Here is a 24,706-nt window from a genome sequence, read left to right as displayed (position 1 = left end):
CCATTCATCATAGAAATTAGCTATTTTATATTTTACAGTAGAAAAATTCAAATTGATAGTCTGACACATTAACTGATTTTCTTTCCACGTAATCTGCCTAACCAGCTATTTCCTACATTTTCTATTATTTTATTTTCCACACTAGACATCAATAGAATTTGATGCAATGTAGCATGAATGCATATTTCAGTAAAAGGAAACTATTGTGAAGCCTGACAGTCATACAGCATCGAGACATGCTCACTGAGTATACGCTAGTCATTAAGATGTCATTTACACTAATCGTACAATAATCCCATTTTATTCTCCCCCCATGCCAATCAACTGCACAGATGTATCAGTCATCTACATATCATACCAGATCCAACCAATCCTCGTCTACTAATACTCTCCTCCGACTAGCGGAGCTAGTCCTTACCCTCAACAACTTTTCCTTTGATTCCTCCCATTTCCTCCAAATCCAAGGCGTAGCTATGGGCACGCACATGGGCCCCAGCTATGCCAGCCTCTTTGTAGGGTACGTCAAACAATCCTTGTTCGAGGCGTACCGTGGCCCTATCCCCGAAGTATATCTCCTCTACATTGACGGCTGCATTGGTGCTACCTCCTACACCAATGCAGAACTCACTAACTTCCATCCGGCACTCAAATTCACCTGGACCATTTCTGACATCTCCTTACTGTTTCTAGATCTCACCATCTCCATCGCAGGCAACAGAATACTAACCAACACTTACCACGAACCCACTGACTCCCATGTCTATCTGGACTAGACTTCATCCCACCCTGCTTCCTGTAAGGACTCTATTCCCTACTCCCTATTCCTCCGTCTATGCCGCATCTGCACCCAGGATGAGGTGTTCCAAACCAGGGCATCGGAGATGTCCTCATTTTTTAGGGAACAGGGGTTCCCCTCTTCTACTAAAGATGAGGCTCTCAACCAGGGTCTCCTCTATATCCTGTAGCTCCGCTCTCACACCCCATCCCTCTACTTGTAACAAGGACAGAGTGCCCCTTGTCCTCACGTTCCACCCTACCAGTCGTTGCATACAACATATAATCCTCTGACATTTTCGCCATCTCCAACGGGATCCCACCACTGGCCACATCTTCCCATCTCCTCCCCTTTCTGCTTTCCACAGAGACCGTTCCTGCTGTAACTCCCTGGTCAATTTGTCCCTTCCCACCCAAACCACCCCCCTCCCCGATACTTTCCCTTGCAACCACAGGAAATACCACACTTGTCGCTTTACCTCCCTCCTCGACTCCATCCAAGGACCCAAGCAGTCTTTCCAGGTGAGGCAGAGGTTCACTTGCACCTCCTCCAACCTCATCTATTGCATCCGCTGTTCCAGGTGTTAACTGCTCTACATCGGTGAGACCAAGAGCAGGCTTGGCGATCGCTTTGCCCAACACCTCCACTCAGTTCGCAATAACCAACCTGATCTCCCAATGGCTCAGCACTTCAACTCCCCCTCTCATTCCGAATCCAACCTTTCTGGCCTGGGCCTCCATGGCCAGTGAGTCCCACCGCAAATTGGAGGAACAGCACCTCATATTTCACTTGGGTAGTTTACACCCCAGCGGTATGAACATTGACTTCTCCAATTTCAGGTACTCCTTGCTTTCTCCTTCCTTCCCCCTCCCTTCTCAGCTCTCCCACAGCCTATTGTCGCCGCCTCTTCCTTTCTTTTTCCCACCCCCTCGCCCTCCCCCCGGCATCAGTCTGAAGAAGGGTCTTGACCCGAAACGTCACCTCTTCCTTCTCTCCATAGATGCTGCCTCACCCGCTGAGTTTCTCCAGCTTTTTTTGTAACATACCATTTACAGTGATCAATTTACCAAACAATCTGCACGTTTTTGTAGGAGAAAACTGGAGCACCTAGTCACCCTCGCAGCTATGGGAAGAATTTACAAACTGTACAGGCAGTACTAGAGGTCAGGACTAAACCCAGATTGCATGAGGTGTTACATAGCAGCTCTACTAGGTGCCACATTTGTGTCTGTAAAACTTCTGACAATGGTATGAAAATCTACGTTGACTTTCGAATAGATGTGAAAACTCGTATGGATTCACAATATAGACAGCCTGCACTCGAGAATTGTTCAACAATCTGTTTTTTTTATTGTCATGTGTACCATGGTACAGTGACAAGCCTTTTTTTGTTGCATGCTATCCAGTCAATGAGAACATGATTACAATCAACCCATCCCCAATGTACAAATACAGGATAAAGGGTATATAATTTAATGTATGATAAAGTAATGAGATAGATAGACAATGAGATAGATGGGAGGTCAAGACCGCACTTTAGCTGGTGAGAGGACAATGCCTGATAGTGATAACAGCTGGGAAGAAACTGTCCTTGAATCAAGTATGCATTTACAATATTTACCTCTTGCCTGATGGGAGAAGGGTCTCATCTGCTAGTTCTATCTGCTAGATATAGATTATTCATTGTAAAACCTTAAAAATTCATGAAACTTTGGAAGTATGTGAATGTACAGAGATATGCTTTCACCGGTTCTTGATATTCTACTCATGTTGGCATATCCTATCAAGTCTAAATTATTCCAGGAGCATTCTGATCACTATTTTATCGTATTCCATAACATGTATTTGCTGTAACAGGTTAGCCGATATGCATGGTTTCAGATTTCTACCAAGCAGTTCTGAAAAGTGAAAATATCTGACTCTTGCATACTATTAATTGAACACTAGATGGCCCCTGATAGGAATAAGTACTCTATGTGCTCGCAATTAAAGTTTAATAATGGCTTCATTATTCTTTGAATGGAATGGTCGATAGACTTTGGGAATAAACAGTTAATTATTACTACAATGAGAGTTTATTTTCACATTATAGGAAAGTAAATATTAAAACAGTGGAGTGTTCCAATTTTTCCTTTTAGTTTTCTGCTGTCAATCTTCGACGATTTATTGAGTCTTCAGGAATAATGATAAATTTCCAAAAGTAAAATACTGCAGATGTTTCCTCCACATGCAACTTGCCTATTTAGCTCCTTCCTTCTTATCATCCTGGGACCCAAAGACTCTTCCAGGTAAGCAGCCATTTACTTGTACTTCATTCATTTGAGTAAACTGCATTATTTGCTCACAATGTGGTATGCTGTACACTGGGGAAACCAATGTAGATTTGCAGGACAACTGTGTTCTGACTGCAAAAATGACCTTGAGTTTCTCCATCACACTTCCTTGTACCTTGCCCTGTTCCAACAAAGCCCAACGTAAGCTTGGGGAAGAACATTTCATCTTCTGATTCAACATCTTACAATCTACAGGGCGCAAAAAAAAATTCACCGATAAGTAAGTTTTAATTTTCTTTCAACAATTTCCCTTCGTAAATTTGTTATTTATGAAAATATTGGATTTGGTTGAAATGGAGGAGAGGGGGAGCAGTTTATTTCATCAGGCAGTCTCAAGGAAGGGTAAAGATCACAGAATTCTATTCATTGAAACAAAGTAGGGTACACAACATAGATGCGGAAGGGGCAAATGATTTGAGTTAAACAACATTCACTCCATAGATGCTGCTGCACCCGCTGAGTTTCTCCAGCATTTTTGTGTACCTAGGGAACACAACATCCTGTTCTGCCAACAACAGGTGGAGAAGAATTAATAGGCATGGCCACTACGTTCGTGTTTATAACTACATACTAGTTTGGTTTCAGAAAATCATACTTGCAGCATTAACTCACTTGATCTAAGTTTGTACTTGTTTCCTATGGCAATTGTCCACTTAAAAATAAAGAAATCAAAACATGAACTATTTCAGTTTTAAATGGGAATTCTAAATTTGAAAAATGCACTGTTAGTACCTGTTTTGGTAATTATATGGTGTTATTTTTGGATACTCTTTCAATTCATAACCTTTGGAAACAAAAGCAAACCATCATTTTGCTGAGATCAACAATCAAAAAGGAATAAACTGCAATTAATTGCTAAGGAATGAGCGAGGATTGTATAATTATATTGCCATTTTAAATTAATTGTTAAACTGTAAATATCGAATTGTGAATGCCAAATGTTACATAAATTAAATGAAAGTTGAAAACAGAAACATGGGTATATTGGCTAACATGTTGATCATGATTTCAATACACTTTAACAGAGATTAAATATTCCACATTGCTGACAAGATATTTCTCCAGTAAAGTAGAATCCACAAAAGTTAGTATTCCCATGAACTAAATATCCCATTTTAACATTTTATTTCTGAAAATATAAACATATTGCATAAAATATGAGTCATGATTAGGCTATTTAACTCAAATCATTTGCCCCTTCCGCAAATCATTGGCGCTGATCGAGATTTAGCTTCCCAAATTGTAAGTCAGGAGGAAACATTCCGTGTGAAAAATTTCTGCCCATTAACAATTAAACGAATTGCCATTTCATTTCCAAAACCCTCTTCTCTAATTTTAAGACAGCTACCATCGTGCCTGTACCCAAAAAAACAGCCATTACCAGCTTGAATTACTATAGACCTGTTGCTCTCACTTCAACGGTGATGAAGTGTTTTGAACAGCTGGTCCTGGCCCACATTAAGTCCTCACTCCCATCCACCCTGGATCAGCATCAGTTTGCATATAGAGCTAATAGGTCAACGGAGGATGCCATCAACATAGCTCTACATTCTGCACTGACACATCTGGAGCGTCCTGGCTCATATGTGAGGATGTTATTTGTAGATTTTAGTTCTGCGTTTAATACAATCATCCCCAGCAGAATGGTGGACAAACTGTCTGATCTGGGTGTTAATGCAAACACATGCGGATGGATTAAGGACTTTTTAACAGATCGCCCACAGACTGTCAGGATGGGGTCCAATTACTCCCCAGTCCTGACGCTCAGCACAGGAGCGCCACAAGGTTGTGTGCTGAGTCCCATCTTGTATACAATATACACTTATGACTGTATACCAACACACAGTACAAACAGGATCATCAAGTTTGTGGATGACACGACTGTGGTGGGACTGATAAACAACAACGACGAGTCTGCCTACAGGGATGAAGTCCAAAAACTGAATGTCTGGTGTACCAAAAACAACCTGGTACTAAACCCCTAAAAGACAAAAGAGCTGGTTGTTGACTTCAGGAGGAAGAGGAGAGAGGAACCTGCTCCCTTATACATCAAAGGAGACATGGTGGAGGGAGTCACTGGCTTTAAGGTGCGGGGACTAAACATCTCCCAGGACCTCAAATGGCAAATGAACACCGTCACTCTCATGAAGAAGTCACATCAGCGGCTGTATTTCCTGAGGTCTCTGCGGAGAGCAAACGTCTCACAGCCGCTGCTGTTGTCCTTCTACCGATGCGCCGTGGAAAGTATCCTCTCCTATGGAATCCTGGTGTGGTTTGCTAGCTGTACTGTGGCGGAGGGGAGGGCGCTGCAGGGAATTATAAAAATTGCGCAGAGCATTACAAACGCCCAACTGCCCTCCTTGGATGACATATATAGGGCCCGATGCTTGCGCCGGGCCACAAATATCAAGCAGGACACATCCCACCCTGCCAACCACCTTTTTACTCTACTACCCTCTGGGAGGCGATTCAGGACTCTGTAGACTAAAAAATAGTTTCTACCCATGTGCGATAAAAGAGCTAAATTCCAACAGAGAACACTGGGGAAGCAAAATGTAATTCCAAGAAATGCCGTCAAATTCTTTTAAAATACCTATTTAAAATATTTATTATTTTATTAATAAGTGTACATAAGTGTTAATGGTTGTCGTGTTTGTATATTTTTTTTTAACCGGAGGAAATGTAATGGAATTTCGTTGGACAGTATTGTGCAATGACAATAAACGTATTCATTCATTCATTCATACATTCATTCATTCATTCATGCATTCATTCATTAACCTTAGTCTGCCGCGTTTCACAGAATGTAACAATTCTTCTCTGATGCAAGTAGTGTGCTGTTGTTGTTGTTTCTTACTTAACCATTTCGGAATATAATCTTTTTCTGATCAAATATTTACCAGCATATTTATAATTTAGTTCCAGAGGTGTTTCTCTGGATGTTGTCAGAGGCCAAACCATGTTCAGCATTCAAACATGATCAAGTAGCCATATCAGAGCCAGCCAATAATTATCTTTGACAAGGGAGAATCTAACTATTTCTCTTTGATATCAAGTGCATTGCCAAGACGTTATTGCCCTCCATAAATGTGTTGCTGATTACCACTGAGCAGACATTGAACTTGATGTCTCACTTAATTACAAGAGCCTCAAACACAAACAAGGGGCTAATGGAGGCCAAATCACTGGATGGATTTAAGAGTGAGTTAGATAGAGCTCTAGGAGCTGGTGGAATCAAGGGATATGGGGAGAAGGTGGGCACGGGTTCTTGATTGGGGACATAGAAACATAGAAATTAGGTGCAGGTGTAGGCCATTCGGCCCTTCGAGCCTGCACCGCCATTCAATATGATCATGGCTGATCATCCAACTCAGTATCCCGTACCTGCCTTCTCTCCATTCCCTCTGATCCCCTTAGCCACAAGGGCCACATCTAACTCCCTCTTAAATATAGCCAATGAACTGGCCGCGACTGCCCTCTGTGGCAGAGAGTTCCAGAGATTCACCACTCTCTGTGTGAAAAAAGTTCTTCTCATCTCAGTTTTAAAGGATTTCCCCCTTATCCTTAAGCTGTGACCCCTTGTCCTGGACTTCCCCAACATCGGGAGCAGTCTTCCTGCATCTAGCCTGTCCAACCCCTTAAGAATTTTGTAAGTTTCTATAAGATCCCCTCTCAATCTCCTAAATTCTAGAGAGTATAAACCAAGTCTATCCAGTCTTTCTTCATAAGACAGTCCTGACATCCCAGGAATCAGTCTGGTGAACCTTCTCTGCACTCCCTCTATGGCAATAATGTCCTTCCTCAGATTTGGAGACCAAAACTGTACGCAATACTCCAGGTGTGGTCTCACCAAGACCCTGTACAACTGCAGTAGAACCTCCCTGCTCCTATACTCAAATCCTTGTTGCTATGAAAGCTAACATACCATTCGCTTTCTTCACTGCCTGCTGCACCTGCATACCTACTTTCAATGACTGGTGTACCATGACACCCAGGTCTCGCTGCATCTCCCCTTTTCCTAGTCGGCCACCATTTAGATAATAGTCTGCTTTCCTGTTTTTGACACCAAAATGGATAACCTCACATTTATCCACAATCAGCCATAATCACAATGAATGACGGTGCTGACTCGAAGGGCCGAATGGCCTCCTCCTGCATCTATTTTCTATATTTCTATGTTTTCTATGTTTCCTGCAGTCGCCTAACAAGTCGCTTAAGCGGGACAGGCCCATAATTATCTTGCAGCAAGTGACTCTTCTTCTGAGTCTCCAAAATCTTTCCAATAGCAACAAGTTAAGTTCATTAGAGTGTGACTCTACATGCATGATGGGTCCAGCTCACCATCCCAAATTAAGAAGTCCATCTTTTTGGCACTCCGTTGTTAAAGAAAACTTTAAACGTACAATTGGGCAAGCCTGTGGGGGAAGGCGAGTCAGAGGTGGAAAGCAGTTTAAAAAGAGTGCCAAAAAACAGTCAGACAGCCCAGAGCTTACGTGGATCTTGGAAAGCAGAAACAAAGAAAAGCAGAGAGAAGAGCTGATTGGCTGAAGTCCGTGGGGGACGGTGAGTAAGTCACAGTTTAAAACTGAGGAATTAGGTTTGTAAATAGGTAAATTAGGCAATTTATCAGTCAATATAAGCAAGACTGCTCTAAGGGAGCGGCAGTGAGGGATTGGCGAGTCTTGGCTCGAGAGTAATCAGTGAGGAGGCTGAGGAGAGGAGGCTCCGCAAAAAGCTTGAGAGGACGGGATGAGGTGAACACATGACAGGATAGATGAGACAGTGTGATGCTTGCAGAATGTGGGAGCCCAGGGACACGGATGGAGCCTCTGGCTGCTACAACTGTGGCAAGTGCGTCCAGATTCAGCTCCTGAAGGACCATGTTGGGGCACTGGAGAAGCAGCTGGATGACCTCAGGGCCATCCGGGAAAATGAGTTTCCTGGACAGGACCTACAGTGAGTTTGTCACGCCGAGGATACGGGAAGAACGAAGGTGTGTGACTGTGAGAGAAAGGGTGGTAACCGTGGAGTGCAGGAGATCCAGGTGGCTGTGCCTAATGAAAACAGGTACGCCCTCTTGGGAACTGTCGGGGTAGATGATGTTTCCAGTCCGAGCGGCGGACACGTTGGTGGCTCCAATCCTAGAGATGGGACTCGACCGGAAAGACCGATGTCGGGCAGAGCCATAGTGGTGGGTGACTCCATTGTCCGAGGAGCAGACAGGAGATTCTGTGGTGGCAGACGAGATGCGAGGATGGTCTGTTGCCTCCCTGGTGCCAGGGTTCAGGATGTCACGAGCCGAATTCAGAACATCCTCGAGAGAGAAGGTGAACAGACGGCAGTAGTTGTGCACGTAGGCACAAACGACACCGGGAAGAAGAGGAAGGAGGTCCTCCAACATGAGTTCAGAGAGTTGGGAAGAAGACTGAATGGCAGGACTTCTAGGGTGGTTATCTCTGGATAGCTTCCAGTACCTTGTGCTTGTGAGGATAGGAACTGGGAGATGGGGGATCTGAATGTGTGGCTGAGGGGATGGTGCAGGGAGCAAGGATTTAGATTTATAGACCACTGGGATCTCTTCTGGGGTAGGGGTGACCTGTACAAAAGGGACAGGTTACATTAGCAAGCATGATGTTGTGGGAATTACAGAGACATGGCTGCAAGAGGGCCAGAGCTTGGAACTGAATATTCAAGGGTATACCTCCTATCGAAAAGACAGACAGATGGGCAGAGGGGATGGGGTTGCTCTGTTGGTGAGGAATGAAATTCAGTCCTTTGCAAGCAGTGACATTGAAACAGGAGATGTGGAGTCAGTATATATAGAACTAAGGAATTCTAAGGGTAAAAATATCCTAATGGGACTTATCTACAGGGACTTATCAAACAGTAGCCTGGACTTAGGGTGAAAGTTGAATCGGGAGTTAAAATTGGCATGTAGCAAAGGTAATGCTGTGGTTGTTATAGGAGATTTCAACATGCACGCAGACTGGGAAAATCAGGTTGGTACTGGATCCCAAGAAAGGGACTTTGTAGAGTGCCTTTGTGATGGATTGTAGAGCAGCTTGAATTGGAGCCTACCAGGGAGAAGGCAATTCTGGATTTAGTGTTATGAAATGAATCAGATTTGATAAAGGACCTCGAGGTTAATGAGCCATTAGGAGGTAGTGACCATAACATGGTCAGATTTAATCTACAATTGGAGAGGGAGAAGGGTAGATCAGAGGTGTCAGTGTTACAGTTGAATAAAGGGAATAGCGGTGCTGGCTCGCCAGCACTGCCATTCAATGTGGTCATGGCTGATCATCCCCAATCAGTACCCCGTTCCTGCATTCTCCACATATCCCGACTCTGCTATCTTTAAGAGCCCTATCTAGCTCTCTCTTGAAAGTATCCAGAGAACCGTCCTCCACCGCCCTCTGAGGCAGAGAATTCCACAGACTCACAACTCTTTGTGAGAAAAAGTGTTTCCTCATCTCCGTTCTAAATGGCTTAACCCTTATTCTTAAACTGTGGCCCCTGGTTCTGGACTCTCCCAACATCGGGAACATGTTTCCTGCCTCTAGCGTGTCCAAACCCTTAACAATCTTACGTTTCAATAAGATGCCCTCTCATCCTTCATCCTTCTAAACTCCAGAATATACAAGCCCAGCCGCTCCATTCTCTGAGCATATGACAGTCCCGCCATCCCGGGGAATTAACCTTGTAAACCTATGCTGCACTCCCTCAATAGCACGAATGGCCTTCCTGAAATTAAGGGAACAAAACTGCACATACTACTCCAGGTGTGGTCTCACTTGGGCCCTGTACAACTGCAGAAGGACCTCTTTGCACCTCTACTCGACTCCTCTTGTTATAAAGGCCAACATGCCATTTGCTTTCTTCACTGTCTGCTGTACCTGCATGCTTACTTTCATAGACTGAAGAACAAGGACCCCCCAGATCCCATTGTACTTCCCCTTTTCCCAACTTGACGCCATTTGGATAGTAATCTGCTTTTCTTTATTTATACCAAAGTGGATAACCTCACATTTATCCACATTAAACTTCATCTACCATGCATCTGCCCACTCCCCCAACCTGTCCAAGTCACCCTACATTCTCATAGCACGTTGGATTGTTGACTCTGGAATGTCAGAAGTTGAGGGGAGATCTGATAGAAGTATATGAGATTATAGTATGCATAGATACAGTCACAACATTTTTTCCTGGGTGAAAATGTCAAAGACTAAAGGGCACAGCTTTAAGGTGAGGTGGACAATGTTTAAAAGAGGTATGCAGGACAGGTTTTTTTTAAAACACAGCTAGTGGGTGTCCAGAACACAATGTCTGGCATGGTGGTGAGGTCGATATGATGGTGGTGGTCAAGTGGCTTTTACGCAGGCACGTGGATATGTAGGAAATGGCGGGGTATGAATCATGTTCTGACAGATGAGATCAGTTTTTCTTGGCATTAGGTTCAGCACAGACATTGTGGCAGAAGGGCCTATTCCTACGCTGTGTTAATCCTGCACTTCCTCTTGAAGTGACACGCTGTAACTGTGTACAATCTAACAAATGCACTGTAATTAGCAGTGAATGTTACTCACCATTTAAACCTGTGACCCAAATCATCCAGAAGTACCAAGGTGACCGATGCACAGAAAAATCACCACTTGTAGGATCCACTCCTGTTCATATACCATCTTGACTTGGAAATTATCATCATGGTCATTCCTCTAAATTCTGAAAGTTCTGAGCCAACAGAATTCTGAGAGCTTCTTCCTGGAAGGATTGTAGCAGTTTAAGAAGGTGGCTCACCCCACCATCTTATCAAGGTATTTAGGGACAGATAGGAAATGTCCTTGCTAGTGACAGAAATTATCCATAATTGAATGAAACTAACACTATTCAACATAAACACATTAAATATATCCAAATATTTATGGCAGAATATTTCCATTAACTGTGGTAATTTGAAGTTTTTGTCCGAAAGCCTATATTAATCTCTTGAAAATGATCTGGATCACCAATGCAGTCCTCCTTTCTCCAGGACCTTTGAATTGATTTCTAGCCACGCGTGCCCCAAGTACCAGAAATATCATTATCTCCTTTCAGTAACCTCTCTCCAACACAACTATGATTCTTTCATGGTATGTCTTAAATGCATACATTGTTACAGATATCATCATTTATAAAGCATTCAATTAGCTCATTGTGGTTCACAGTTAAATTAACCTAAGAATTGCAATCCAGGGGATAATGGTTTTCTGAAGCCAAACATCCACAGAGCCAGGTGGCTTCTATCAAGGCATTTTAAAGTAATTAGGTGAAAACACTGTAGATATCTTTAGGCAAAAACTTCAAAGTCTTCTTGATTTGGGAAGCATCCCTTCAGATTAGTATTCTATACAAACAACAGAACAGTCATAGAATCAAACTTGCCAATGTCACAGAGAAAGACAGCACTGTAAACACCATAGAGGTTAGCATAACATTTCAAATATTAATAGATTAAAGTAATAGGAAAATATATAGTGAATTTCAGTGTGTGAAATCATTCACTGCGGACCCAAAAATAACATAATGACGTACTTTGGTGAAAATCTAGAAATATTAGTTTAGGGATGATTATTTGCCAAAGCAACAGTCAATTCCAGTGCTCATTGAAATGCTATTGAGGTAAAGCCATATTAGAAACTGCTGGCTAAAATGTCTTACCCAGTCATTTGCACTAAATAGAAACATAGAAAATAGGTGCAGGAGTAGGCCATTCGGCCCTTCGAGCCTGCACCGCCATTCAATATGATCATGGCTGATCATCCCCTCAGTATCCTGTACCTGCCTTCTCTCCATACCCCCTGATCGCCTTTAGCCACAATGGCCACATCTAACTCCCTCTTAAATATAGCAAATTAACTGGCCTCAACTACCTTCTGTGGCAGAGAGTTCCAGAGATTCACCACTCTCTGTGTGAAAAATGTTTTTTCATCTCGGTCCTAAAGGATTGCCCCTTTATCCTTAAACTGTGACCCCTTGTCCTGGACTTCCCCAACATCGGGAACAATCTTCCTGCATCTAGCCTGTCCAACCCCTTAGGAATTTTGTAAGTTTCTATAAGATCCCTCCTCAATCTTCTAAATCCTAGCGAGTACAAGCCGAGTCTATCCAGTCTTTCTTCATATGAAAGTCCTGACATCACCAGGAATCACTCTGGTGAACCTTCTCTGTACTCCCTCTATGGCAAGAATGTCTTTCCTCAGACTTGGAGACCAAAACTGTACACAATACTCCAGGTGTGGTCTCACCAACTGCAGCAGAACCTCCCTGCTCCTATACTCAAATCCCTTTGCTATGATGCGCTAGTTGTGGTGGTAATATGATGAGCTTGCTTTAGATTGATGCAGAATAGAAATGTAGGCAAGTGGCTTGGGCAGTGCAGGCATTTGGCAATACCAGACCAAATCCTCAGAATCAATGGCCAAAATGCTATTGCACAGCCGTTTGGAGGTGGCAGGTTCATATGTGGGATGTCTGCGACCTTTCAACCCATCTACCAGGGCTGGAGGCATTGAGTGAAGGTTCCTAACAGGAATTCACCCAGTGCTGACAGTAGCCGATGTGTGTCAAGTCACAAAATTGAGGTGTTATTGACAAGGATGTTACAGAACAATATTGATCAGATGATAAATTGGGAGGAGATTAAATGCTATTGCAAATTTAAGTGTGAGGTGTTACATTTTGGGACGTCAAACAAGGGCAGGACCTACACAGTAAATGGTAGGCCTCTGGGTAGTGTTGTAGAGCTGAGGGATCTAGGAGTACAGGTGCATGGTTCCTTGAACGTCGAGTCAAAGGTGGTCAAAAAGGCTTTTGGCATTTTGGCCTTCATCAGTCAGAGTATTGAGTATAGAAGTTGGGAGGTCATGTTGCAGTTGTATAAGACGTTGGTGAGACCTCATTTAGAATATTGTGTTCAGTTCTGGGCACTATGTGATAGGAAAGATATTGTCAAGCTTAAAAGGGTTCAGAAAAGATTTACGACGATGTTGCCAGGACTAAAGGGTGTGAGCTATAGGGAGATGTTGAGTAGGCTGGGTCTTATTCCATAGAGCGCAGGAGGATGAGGGAGAATCTTTTGGAGGTGTACAAAATCATGAGAGGAATAGATTGGATAGTCTCTTGCCCAGAGCAGGGGAATCGAGGACCAGAGGACATAGGTTCAAGTTGAAGGGGAAAAGATTTAATAGGAATCTGAGGGGCAATTTTCTCACACAAAGGGCGGTGAGTGTATGGAACAAGGTGCCAGATGAGGTAGTTGAGGCTTGGACTAACCCACCGTTTAAGAGACAGTTAGACAGGTACATGGATAGGACAGGTTTGAAGGGATACGGACCAAGCACAGGTAAGTGGGACTAGTGTAACTGGGACATTGTTGGCCGAAGTGGGAAGGTTGGGGCAAAAGGCCTGTTTCCACACTGTCCACTCTATGACACTACAGGAGTGCTGTTCCTGTCACCACAATACAGTAAGGCTATGATTGCACAGAGGGTGCAAAGGAGCTTATAGGATGTTTCCCATGATGGAACCCGTCAGTTTTGATGAGAGACCAAATAGGTGGGGTTTGTTTTCCTTGGAGCAGAGTTGTTAGCTGCTAGAATTATGCGAGGCATAGATAGCATGGATAGTGAAAAACCTTTCTTCAGAACAGAAATGTCTAAAACCCCAGGCCACAAGTTTAAGGTGAGGACTAAGTGGGTTAGTGGAAATCTAAGGAAAATAATCTTCACCCAGAAGACGATTGCAGTCTGAAGCGCACTCTTGAGAAGGTAGTGGGGTCAAGTTATTAAAAAACCTCTGGAGAAGCAATTGAATGGCCAAGGCATAGGTGAAAGGGCCATGTGCTGGTAAATAGGATTAGTAGAGATGGTTGTGACATGGTTTGGGCAGTTTCTATACTGTATGGCTGCCTCTTCGCCTAGGTCAATAAGCGAGTTTGGTATTCCGAAAAACGCAAGGAACCATGGGATTTGTATCAGGTCACTCGCAATAAACATTCTTGGCAACTGTGCTGCTGCATGTATACAGACAGACCTGCGTTTCATCCGTAGTCAGGATCGAACCCGGGTCTCCGGCGCTGCAAGCGCTGTTCAATTGCTACTGGACCGTCCCCGTCCCCTCCCGAGTGTCCCATCCCTGTCTGGGGCGGCTGGAGATGTCCGGGGTGACCTTGGACTGATGCAAGTCAGACGAGAGTGGCGGCCCAGGCTTACAGCCAACGCGGTGAAGAAGCGCTAACTCCAGCTCAACTCTGCCTGTCCTGCCGGATTAACCGACAGCCCTGGACTGACGGGACACTGGCCCTTGCAGTGGCAGCCGAGGCTTACAGCCAGCATGGAGAAGAAGCGCTAACTCCTGCTCAACTCTGCCTGTCCCGCCGAGTTAACTGACAGCCCTGGACTGACGGGACACCGGCCCAGAGCAGTGGAGTTAGCGCTTCTTCTCTGCGCTGGATGTAAGCCTGCGCCGCCACTGCAACGGGTGACCTATGACCTGGGCATGCGCAGTGGGAATACTGAAATTGCTTATTGCTCTTGTTGATTATGCATGGAGATGCAAGTTTGCAAAGACGGACCCTGCAAGATATGATTTATATATTTAAAAAAAAACATTATGCAGAATAAAAAAATGTAAAATGCAAAAACTTTTCAGTGACTCTCAGTGTGTATATCTTCAGGTCACCCCGGCATTCCCTCTCTCTATCGCTCCCCCACCCATCTTGCACTAGCTTCTCGTTTTCACCCAACAAACAGTTAACAATGGCCTGTTTAAATTATTATAGCGGCGCCTGCTATATCGAACCCGGCGGTCGGAAGCCGCAGGCACGTGACCCGGGAGGGGGAGGGGTTTTTCCGCGGTTTCGCTTTCGCGCGGCAGCTGTTCGACTGACCACCGTTGTGGCCAGTCGCGTGTGTATAGACCTGTAGATCAAGGAACGAGTTCACAATAAAAAAACGTTCAAAGAAACTGGTCGTCGTCTTTGCACTGCCAAATTGGTGACCCTGACTTGTCTCGCCGTCGTTAGACAGGGATCATGCAGGAAGACTATGTTCCCGCAGAATCGACCGGCACGAGGCAGGGCACACCTGGGTTCAGACTGCCCATGTTTTGGCCAGATCAACCGCAAGTTTGGTTCGCCCATGTAGAGGCACAGTTTCACCTGCTCAGGATCGTCGCAGATGAGACCATGTACTTCCACGTTGTGGGGGCTCTGCCACAGGACTGTGCCTCGAGGTTGCTACTGTACATAAGAAATCCGCCGGCAGTAGTTAAGTATGAAGGGTTGAAGGCTCTTCTGCTACACACCTTTGGGCTCAGCTGCGGGACAGGGCGGCAAAAATCCTCCACATGAACGGGATCGGCGACCGGTGCCCGTCCACCATTATGGCAAAGCTGTTGGCCCTGATGGACGGGCATCGACCATGTTTGCTGTTCGAGCAGGCTTTCCTCGAGCAGATGCTGGATGAAGTCCCTTTGATGCTTGCTGGGGCCGACTTCAGCGATCCTCAACACCTCGCGGAGAGGGCCGACGAGCTGTGGACCACCGGACGGCGGGATGTTTGCTCCTTTACCCGCCCTGTTGCCACGGCTAGGGTGCAGCCCAGAAGACATTGAGAGGAAGGCCAACATTCGCCCAGCACCGAAGACTCGTCCATGCAGCCAGATGCGTACAGCAGACGTCGTTGGTGTTATTACCACCTCCTTTACAGTGTTGAAGCCCGACAATGCCGAAGCCCCTGCTCGTTTCAGGGAAATGCCTTGGCCAATCGCCCATAGTGGCGACTATGATTGGCCTGAACGAACGCCTCTACATCCATGATCTGCACTCCGGCCACCGTTTCCTGGTCGACTCCGGTGCCATAGCCGGCATCCTGCCGCCGACCGCCCGAGATACCCGCGTCGTTATAGGACCCGTCCTCTCGGCTGTTAACAGGAGTGACATCGGAACTTACGGTACGCGGACCCTGCACTTAAATTTCCACTCCCACCCGTACAGATGGAAGTCACCCAGCCGATTTTGGGGCCCGATTTCTTGCGCGCGTTCTCCCTGCTAGTCGATGTGCAGGGCGGGCAGATGGTCCTGTTGTCGGACCTCTACCCTGCCGAGCCGCATAACCTTTTAACGTCCCAACAGCAACCCGACGATGCAGCTGAGGTACAGGAACCTTTCGCAGCCCTTTTGGCCGAGTTCCCAGAGCTGCTCACACCTCGGTTTGATGGGGCTGTGCCTCGTCATGGTGTAGTCCACCACATTCCCACCAAAGGCCCACCTTTTCACCCGCCGTCTCCTGCCTGATAAACTGCACATCGCCCGCGACGTCCGGCGGTTGGATAGCCCTTGGGCTTCTCCTCTGCATATGGTACCTAAAGCGTCCGGGGGCTGGAGATCTTGCGGTAATTACAGGCATTTAAACGCTGTGACCGAATCTTGAATGTGGGGCAGATCGGTACCCAGTGCCCCACATTCAAGATTTATCGGCTCATTTGGAGGGCGCTACCTTCTTTTCAAGGTCCACCTGATCCGGGGTTATAATGCTCCCGGTCCACCCAGACGACGTCCCTAAGACGGCCACCATCACTCCATTCGACCTTTTAGAGTGGTTAAGAATGCCGTTTGGCCTGAAGAACGCCGCTCAAGGATTCCAAAGGTTAATGGATCAGGTCAGGCGGGGTTGCTGTTCACTTTCATCTACCTGGAAGATATTCTGGTAGCCAGCAGTTCGCAGGTTTTACACATTAAGCACCTTCGCCTGCTTTTTGAGCCGTTGCGTATGCATGGTTTGATGATCAATCCTGCGAAATGACAATTCGGGTTGCGCTCCATCTTCTTGGGACACAAAGTCACCCCAAAGGGCACCCAACCGCTGCTTGAGAAGGTCAACACGATCTGCCGTTTCCCGAGGCCACTCTCCGTCAAGGGCCTACAGGAATTCATCGGCATGGTGAGTTTTTACCACTAATTCATTCCATCAGCGGCCGCCGTTATGCAACCACTGTTCCAATGCCTTGCGGGTAAGCCAAAGGATCTGGTTTTGTCCAAAGAAGCTAGTATAGCTTTCAAGGGTGCTAAGACCGCATTGGCCCATGCCACCATGCTGGTGCACCCGAAGGCGTCCGCTACCACGCCTCTCACCATCAACGCTTCGGACGTCGTGGTGGGCTCTGTCCTGGAGCAGCGGGTAGGTAACCTCTGGTGTTTTTCAGCAGGCAGCTGCGGGTCCCAGAGTGTAAGTACAGCACTTTTGATAGGGAACTCCTCGCGTTCTGTCTGGCAATCAGGCATTTCCGCTATTTCCTTGATGGCCGCATGTTCACTGCCTTCACAGACCACAAGCCGCTCACGTTCGCATTGAGCAAGGTAGCTGATCCGTGGTCCACCAGGCAACAGCGGCACATCGCCTACATATCCAAATTCACGTCTGACATACGGCATGTGGCGGGGAAGCTGAACGTTGTGGCCGAAGCGCTATCCCGTCCGGCTGTTCCTGCCGTTTCCGTTCTGAACCTTGGGGTGGACTACGCTGAGCTGGCAGCGGCTCAATGGGCCGATGCTGGCATGGCGGATTGCGGTAATGCTGATTCGGGACTCAAGCTGGCCGAGGTGCCTTGTGGCACCGCAGGCGTGCGGGTCCTTTGTGATGTCTCCACGGGTAGGGCACACCCGATCTTCCCAGTAGCTTGGAGGCTGCATATATTTGACACCGTTCACAGCCTAGCCCACCCGTCCATTTGTGCCACCTCCGCCCTGATTGTGTCCAAGTTTGTCTGGCACAGGTTACGGAAGCAGGTTGCTGTGTGGGCTCGTGCTTGTATCCCGTGTCAGACTTCCAAGGTGCAGCGGCATGTGCGGCTGCCGGTGCAGGATTTTGCTGTTTCTGATGGTAGGTTTCTGCACATTCATGTTGACCTGGTCAGACCCTTGCCGTGTTCACGCGGGGCCACACACCTTTTCACAATAGTGGATAAGTTTACCAGGTGGGCGGAGGCAGTACCGTTGTCTGATACCTCCGCTGAGGCTTGTGCTCGTGCTATTGTCTCTCATTGGATCGCTCGTTTTGAGGTCCTGTCAGATATCACCACTGACCGTGGGTCTCAGTTTACGTCCTCCTCTGAGGCAGAGAATTCCACAGACTAACCACTCTCTGTGAGAAAAAGTGTTTCCTCGTCTCCGTTCTAAATGGCTTACTCCTTATTCTTAAACTGTGGCTCCTGGTTCTGGACTCCCCTAACATCGGGAACATGTTTCCTGCCTGTAGCGTGTCCAAACCTTTAACAATCTTATATGTTTCAATGAGATCCCCTCTCATCTTTCTAAACTCCAGAGTGTACAAGCCCAGCTGCTCCATTCTCTCAGCATATGACAGTACCTCCATCCCGGGAATTAACCTTGTAAACCTATGCTGCACTCCCTCAATAGCAAGAATGTCCTTCCACAAATTAGGGGACCAAAACTGTACACAATAATAGTAAGATTAAACGAGCTTACCAGTTTGAAGTTTGATCTTGATTTTATGAGGAGTTACGATGAGCGATTACGTGAAGAAGGCCGTCATCCCACTTGGCGCGTCATACTTCAAAGCAGCGGTGTGGAATCAGAAACAAGTAGTTGACCATGAACAGAGTAAGATTACAATTTTGAGAACTGGAATTAGCATATGACCTTGATAATATGAGGGTGGGAGCAGTGGGTACGTAATCGCTCATCTTAACTCCATCGAGACTGGTAAGTCTCGTTTAATCTTACTACAGGTGCACACCCTTTTATCCGAAAGCCTTGGGACCAGACACTTTTCGTAATTCAGAATTTGTCGGTCTTCGGAATGGAAATTTTTTAGCGTAGATTTTAATGGCTGGCTCAGTGGTAGAGTGCTCGGCTCATATCCGCAAGGTCGCGAGTTTGCGCCTTGATCCCGGCAGTTACTCGGTCGCGAGTTTGAGTCTTCAATGTCGTTTTTTCTTGCAGAATAAATGTTTGTATGAAATGCAGTGTAGGAGAGGTGTACTGACTGTGTGGGCAGAACTTTGGAAGTGATTGCCCACCAGTCTAAAAAGCCGCTGTGTCTCCCTGTCCCTGGGATAGCAGGGGGCGATCAAACAGCACAATACCCCCCTCCAACTCCAGAGGAATCCTCTCCCCGATGGGCCCCTACGGCGACAAGTGGCAGTTTGCCCACAGCCCGAGCTGCGCCACCCCAAGAACACCTTGTACACCATCAGCTTCTGCCCCTACGTGTTCCTCTGGAGTTGGAGCGGGGCTGGGCTGGAGTTGCTGCTGGCTGTGGGTCTCTGGGATCTCCGTGCTTGCAGTGGGCCTGGGGGTCGGTATCCCGTTGGTCCTGACGTCTCCGGCCACCCCCCTGGACTGGAGCTGAGACTGGGAACTGTACCGCCCTTGCCCCCTCCCTCTGCAACTGCAAACAACCCCACTCTCCTGCAAGGGCAGTACAGTTCCCGGAGGATAGCAGGTGGCCGGAGACGTCAAGACCAACAGGAACCCGGTCCCCGATGGGCTCCTACGACGCCCCGAGCTGCGCCCCGTCATCCGCAACCCAGGTTCCTCTGTAGTTGGAGCGGGGCTGGGCTGCTGTTGGCTGTGGGTCTCTGGGTTCTCCGTGCTTGCGGTGGGCCTGGTGGTCGACGTCCAATTGGTCCTGACGTCTCCGGTGACTGCACTGGCCTGCTGCCATCGCCGACGTGAAAACAGTACAAAGCCCCCGCGCCGGTGCAATGAGCGGGGAGCTGGAGAGGGGAGGGATGGGGTCACACACATGGCCGGGGAGCAGAGGGGTGTAGGTGGGGTGAAACTGAAGGGAGCGACAATCTGCTGCTGCCTGCACGCTGAGTTAAAAAGTTCCCATGCAAGACTCACGATACACTGTGTATCGTGTCTACCGTGGGAACTTTTTAACTCAGCGGGCAGGTAGCAGCATATTGTCAATTATTAACCCTCCCGCGCAATATACCCTCACCTTCTCTTTTATGAATGGGGATTTAGTTCCCCTTTCTTCGAGGACCGACCGGAGGTTCCGCTGTCACCTCTGCGGGCCGCCCTCGGTGAACATCCTGTCTCCCTGTCCCTGGAATAGTAGGGGGCGATCAAACAGCACAATACCCCCCTCCCTCTCCAACTCCAGAGGAATCCGCTCCCTGATGGGCCGCTACGGCGACAAGTGGCAGTTCGCCCACAGCCCGAGCTGCGCAACCCCAAGAACAAGACGTACCCCTTGCACACCATCAGCTTCTGCCCATACGGGGAGCGTGTTCCTCTGGAGTTGGAACGGGGCTGGGCTGGAGTTGCTGATCTGGGATCTCCGTGCTTGCAGTGGGCCTGGGGGTCGGTGTTCCGTTGGTCCTGACGTCTCCGGTGGCTGGCACTGTGCTGCTAGCATCGCGACGTGAAGACAGTACAAAGCCCCCGCGCCGGTGCAATGAGCGGGGAGCTGGAGAGGGGAGGGAAGGGGTCACACACATGGCCGGGAAGCAGAGGGGTGTAGGTGGGGGTGAAACTGAAGGGAGCGACAATCTACTGCTGCCTGCACGCTGAGTTAAAAAGTTCCCACGCAAGACTCACGATACACTGTGTATCGTGAGTCTACCGTGGGAACTTTTTAACTCAGCTGGCAGGTAGCAGCATATTGTCAATTATTAACCCTCCCGCGTAATATACCCTCACCTTCTCTTTTATGAATGGGGATTTAGTTCCCCTTTCTTCGAGGACCGACCGGAGGTTCCGCTGTCACCTCTGCGGGCCGCCCTCGGTGAACGTTTTCAAGGACCTTTCTTCAAGGACCGAAAAAATGTCGCTATTCGGAGGTTTTCGTTATTTGGATCTTCGGATAAAAGGTTGTGCACCTGTATTTTACTTCGGAGTCACGTGAATGACTACGTGAAGATTTCAAAGCTCTGTGATTTCACGCCGGAACCGAATCCATGCGTAACACACTGCATGAAGTGACCATGGATGAGTGAAAAAAAGATTCATGCATTCAGACATGACTTGGTTTGTTATGCTGATGCTTGATCATCCAATGATAATAATAGCGATCCCTTTCATCCAGAGGAAACTATTAACAGTCAAAAAATGGAGTTGGCAAATACCCCCAATGGCAACGGGTTGTATTAAAAGTTGGTAAGGTATGTTCGTTTGACCATCCTGCAGCCGATAGGATGTGGTCCAAGGCAAACGTACATAATCCTATGAGCTGATGTGGTAGCAGCCCCGGTGGAGTGCGTGTTAAAATATAAGTATTGACTCCTGCATTCGCCAAACTCCCGTTTTACCACCTGAAGATGGTAGAAATAAACTTCTTATGAAATTTATATATATATATAAATTTCATAAGAAGTTTAGTTCTATATATATATATATATATATATATATTTCTTCCACAAAACATTGTTTCGTTTGGAGCCTTTAAGGCTCTAAGTGATCCAGAGGTATTGTTGTGAATGTGTGACCACACATTCCCGAAGGTCCATCGGGTATGCCATGAAACTGTATGTACCTCACGCCTGGTTAGCTCTGGTTTATTAAATCAAAACATAATATATTATGTTATTAACATATGTAACCACCATGTCCAGTCGTAATTTATGTTGTGACTGGACCCGTTGCACTGAGGCCAGTGCCATGTGGATTATTACCTTTTGAGAGCCAGCCTGAGATAAGGATGTAGCTGGAGCCCCCTGCTGAAGTAATGTTAACATTACGTCATGTCCCATACTCCCATGTTACTGGGCCTGGGAGAACTTGTGTTAAGATATCCTATATAATTCTGGATATGAGGGTGAGGCCCCACTTGCTGCAACAAATATGATGAGAAGCACGTTTGCACCGTTTAATGGCACTGTAACTGAATATTGTCAAAGACTCATAAGAAATTAACTCTAGGACATCAGTTATTCATGCTGTATAGCATGTAACATGTGTATTGATCTAAAACCGTTTCCCATCTGCTGAAGTGGAGATGTCCTGCCCCTTTTTGGTGCTATCCTGCATTCTGCAGTGAGCACTCCACGGATTTGTCTGACAACCCGCGGCACAGGAAATCGTCTCGGAGTCTTCAAGTCAATGACTTGATGTATCATGCAGACGCTGGTCTCCGAGTCACAGGCTGTACCAGCAAGTTTTATGCTTTGAATAACCATATAGGTTCTATATAATTCCCTATATTAGCGGGAACCATGGCTGCATATGTCAGTCAGGCCTGAAGCGGTGTCTTGCTGGATAAATTGCAAAACCCCACTGATGAGGCAGAATGGAGAAAACACACATGCAATAATTCCTCCACCAAGTGGCGATAATGTATCTTTTGCCACTGTATGCCACATGTTTTGCAGCTGGTAAAAAAGCCTGTACGTAAATATATCGATATTCGATGTTCCATCGAGCCTAAATGACATTAAATACTTTCTAGTCCAACATCCATCCTGTGTTTCATAGATTTCACATGAAATAGTAGTTTCAAAATAAGATTAGGTAAATATCACAGGATATTTAAACTTCATAGCACCCACGTGACTAACATATGCCACCCCCATAGTGTATCAACTTGTTGAGCATGCAGATTGTACACATTCTTACAATAACCTTTAACGTATAGAATGCACCGAGTTATAGGTAGTTGATACCAATTACCTAAAATTGATAACTTATGTAACCCGCAACCGCCTCCGTAACTGGAGATGGCATACCATACTTCTCATCTTTGAGCAGTAGCATCAATTTGTAACACTAAGTATACCCAACCAAAATACTGGAGCAATGCTGAATACTGCCACCATCGTGATCTCGGTAGCTTCAGCTGAGAATAGCATACGTTTATTTGTAATGATCTATATGGTACTAGAGAGGTTAATTCTTTGCATGTTTTAACTTCAGGTAATGCAAAGCCCAATTTGTACCGCTGATACACAGCTGCTATATTGTCAACTACATCTTGATGAATAAGAAGCTGCTTGATAACCAACGAGGTTGTTACAGGCTTCTGTTAATTGCATCTCTTGCTCCAGGGCGGAATCCTTTGTTAGTTGATAGTTAAATGTTAATCCCAATAATCAGTAGTTCTGATTGGTATCAACTTAAATTTAACTGGATGGGTCGGACCTTGATTCTTCAAATATAGTTTGGGCCTATAACAGTTAATTTTTAGCAAAACCCAGCATTTAACATCATTCCAGATAAATGATAACTAATGTTCTTGAGCTCTGAGCAGCCCAAACTCCGTTTGGAAATTTGGTAAATAAACCTGGGAACTGGAGTTAGCCTATCTTGCATCGCTTTAACTGTTATTATAGCCCCATCCAGGTAAATTTCAAATATCTCTGGCGATTCCAGTGAATGGGAAACTGCATAGCATGCACCTTTGAGATTGATGCTTGCCATATAGCTCCTATAAAACAGTTGTTAGACCATAACAAAATTTACTATTCTGAAAGTCTGTACTGCACATACGAGTTAAACCTGGATGAAGTGACATCCTCCATCTGTCACCTGTCCTGAAAGGCAATCCTGTTCATAATACTGGGCCTGCCTCGAAGACAACTCCGGTCCCAATTCCAAGTCTTCTTGGAACCTATGTATGTTGTGCAGTAAAAGTAATCACATGTTATTATCTGTTTTTTTAAAACCAGATCTGAAACTCATGTTGTTTTTCATTGTCATTTTGAACAAAAACACAAGAGTAAACCCAGACCCATCTACCTCCATGGCTACCGGTGGTCTTGTGGTAAGCCCAAAGGCCGCTGATGCGGGTTCCTTTTCTCTCCTTGATTGGGGAGTAGGACTGGTAGGGAGTGTGGATTCCATGTTTCTCCTGACTCCTGCTTGGGTCTTGGTCTGAAACCTCATCATACTGAGCCTGCCTTGTAAGACAATTCTGGCCATAACTCTGAGCCTTGAAAGACGACTCTGATCATATTTCCGTACCCAGCTTTCAAGCTACTACTGGCTTCAGTGAACCGCTTACCCCCTATGGAGGTGTGGGGTGTGTTGTCGCCTACTGATGAAGCTTTGCTTGTCGTTGGTACCTTGATTAGTCCGACAGCTTTTGCTTCCTTCTTCTGGTCTTACCTGAAGAGAGGATTTGGCGGCTGGTTTCTCCAATGTCACCCTGATAACGCTGTTCCCTTGCCGGCACTTGTAGCGTGAGAACACTGGCCTCTTCCGGGTATTCTGGTAACGGCTGGAGACCAACTCTTCTGGCAGCAAACCCTTTGTTTGCGAGTACTCTTGAGGCCATATGCATGTGCTTCAGTATGTTCATACTTTAAATTTGAGATCAGTTACCTATTGATCACTTGCACTCCCCCCACAGAGAGTGAGATTTGTAGGCAGCCTGAAAACAGGTTTAAGTATTTTTAGAGTCATTTATCCTGCAAATGAATTTATACATGTGATGTCTTAGGATAGCTTCTAAAGTACTGACTCCTGCAGCCACAAACATATTACTGGCACTACACCATCTAGGTGTCCTTAGCAGTGTTCTCATGGCATCGTTATATGCCACCTTTAGTCTCTGCAAACTTGTTTTTCCATAGTTCGACCACAGTTGCGCAGTGT

Source organism: Leucoraja erinacea, chromosome 5 (assembly GCF_028641065.1).
Source record: "Leucoraja erinacea ecotype New England chromosome 5, Leri_hhj_1, whole genome shotgun sequence".
NCBI lineage: Eukaryota > Metazoa > Chordata > Chondrichthyes > Rajiformes > Rajidae > Leucoraja > Leucoraja erinaceus.
Note: the sequence above shows the minus strand (reverse complement) of the source record.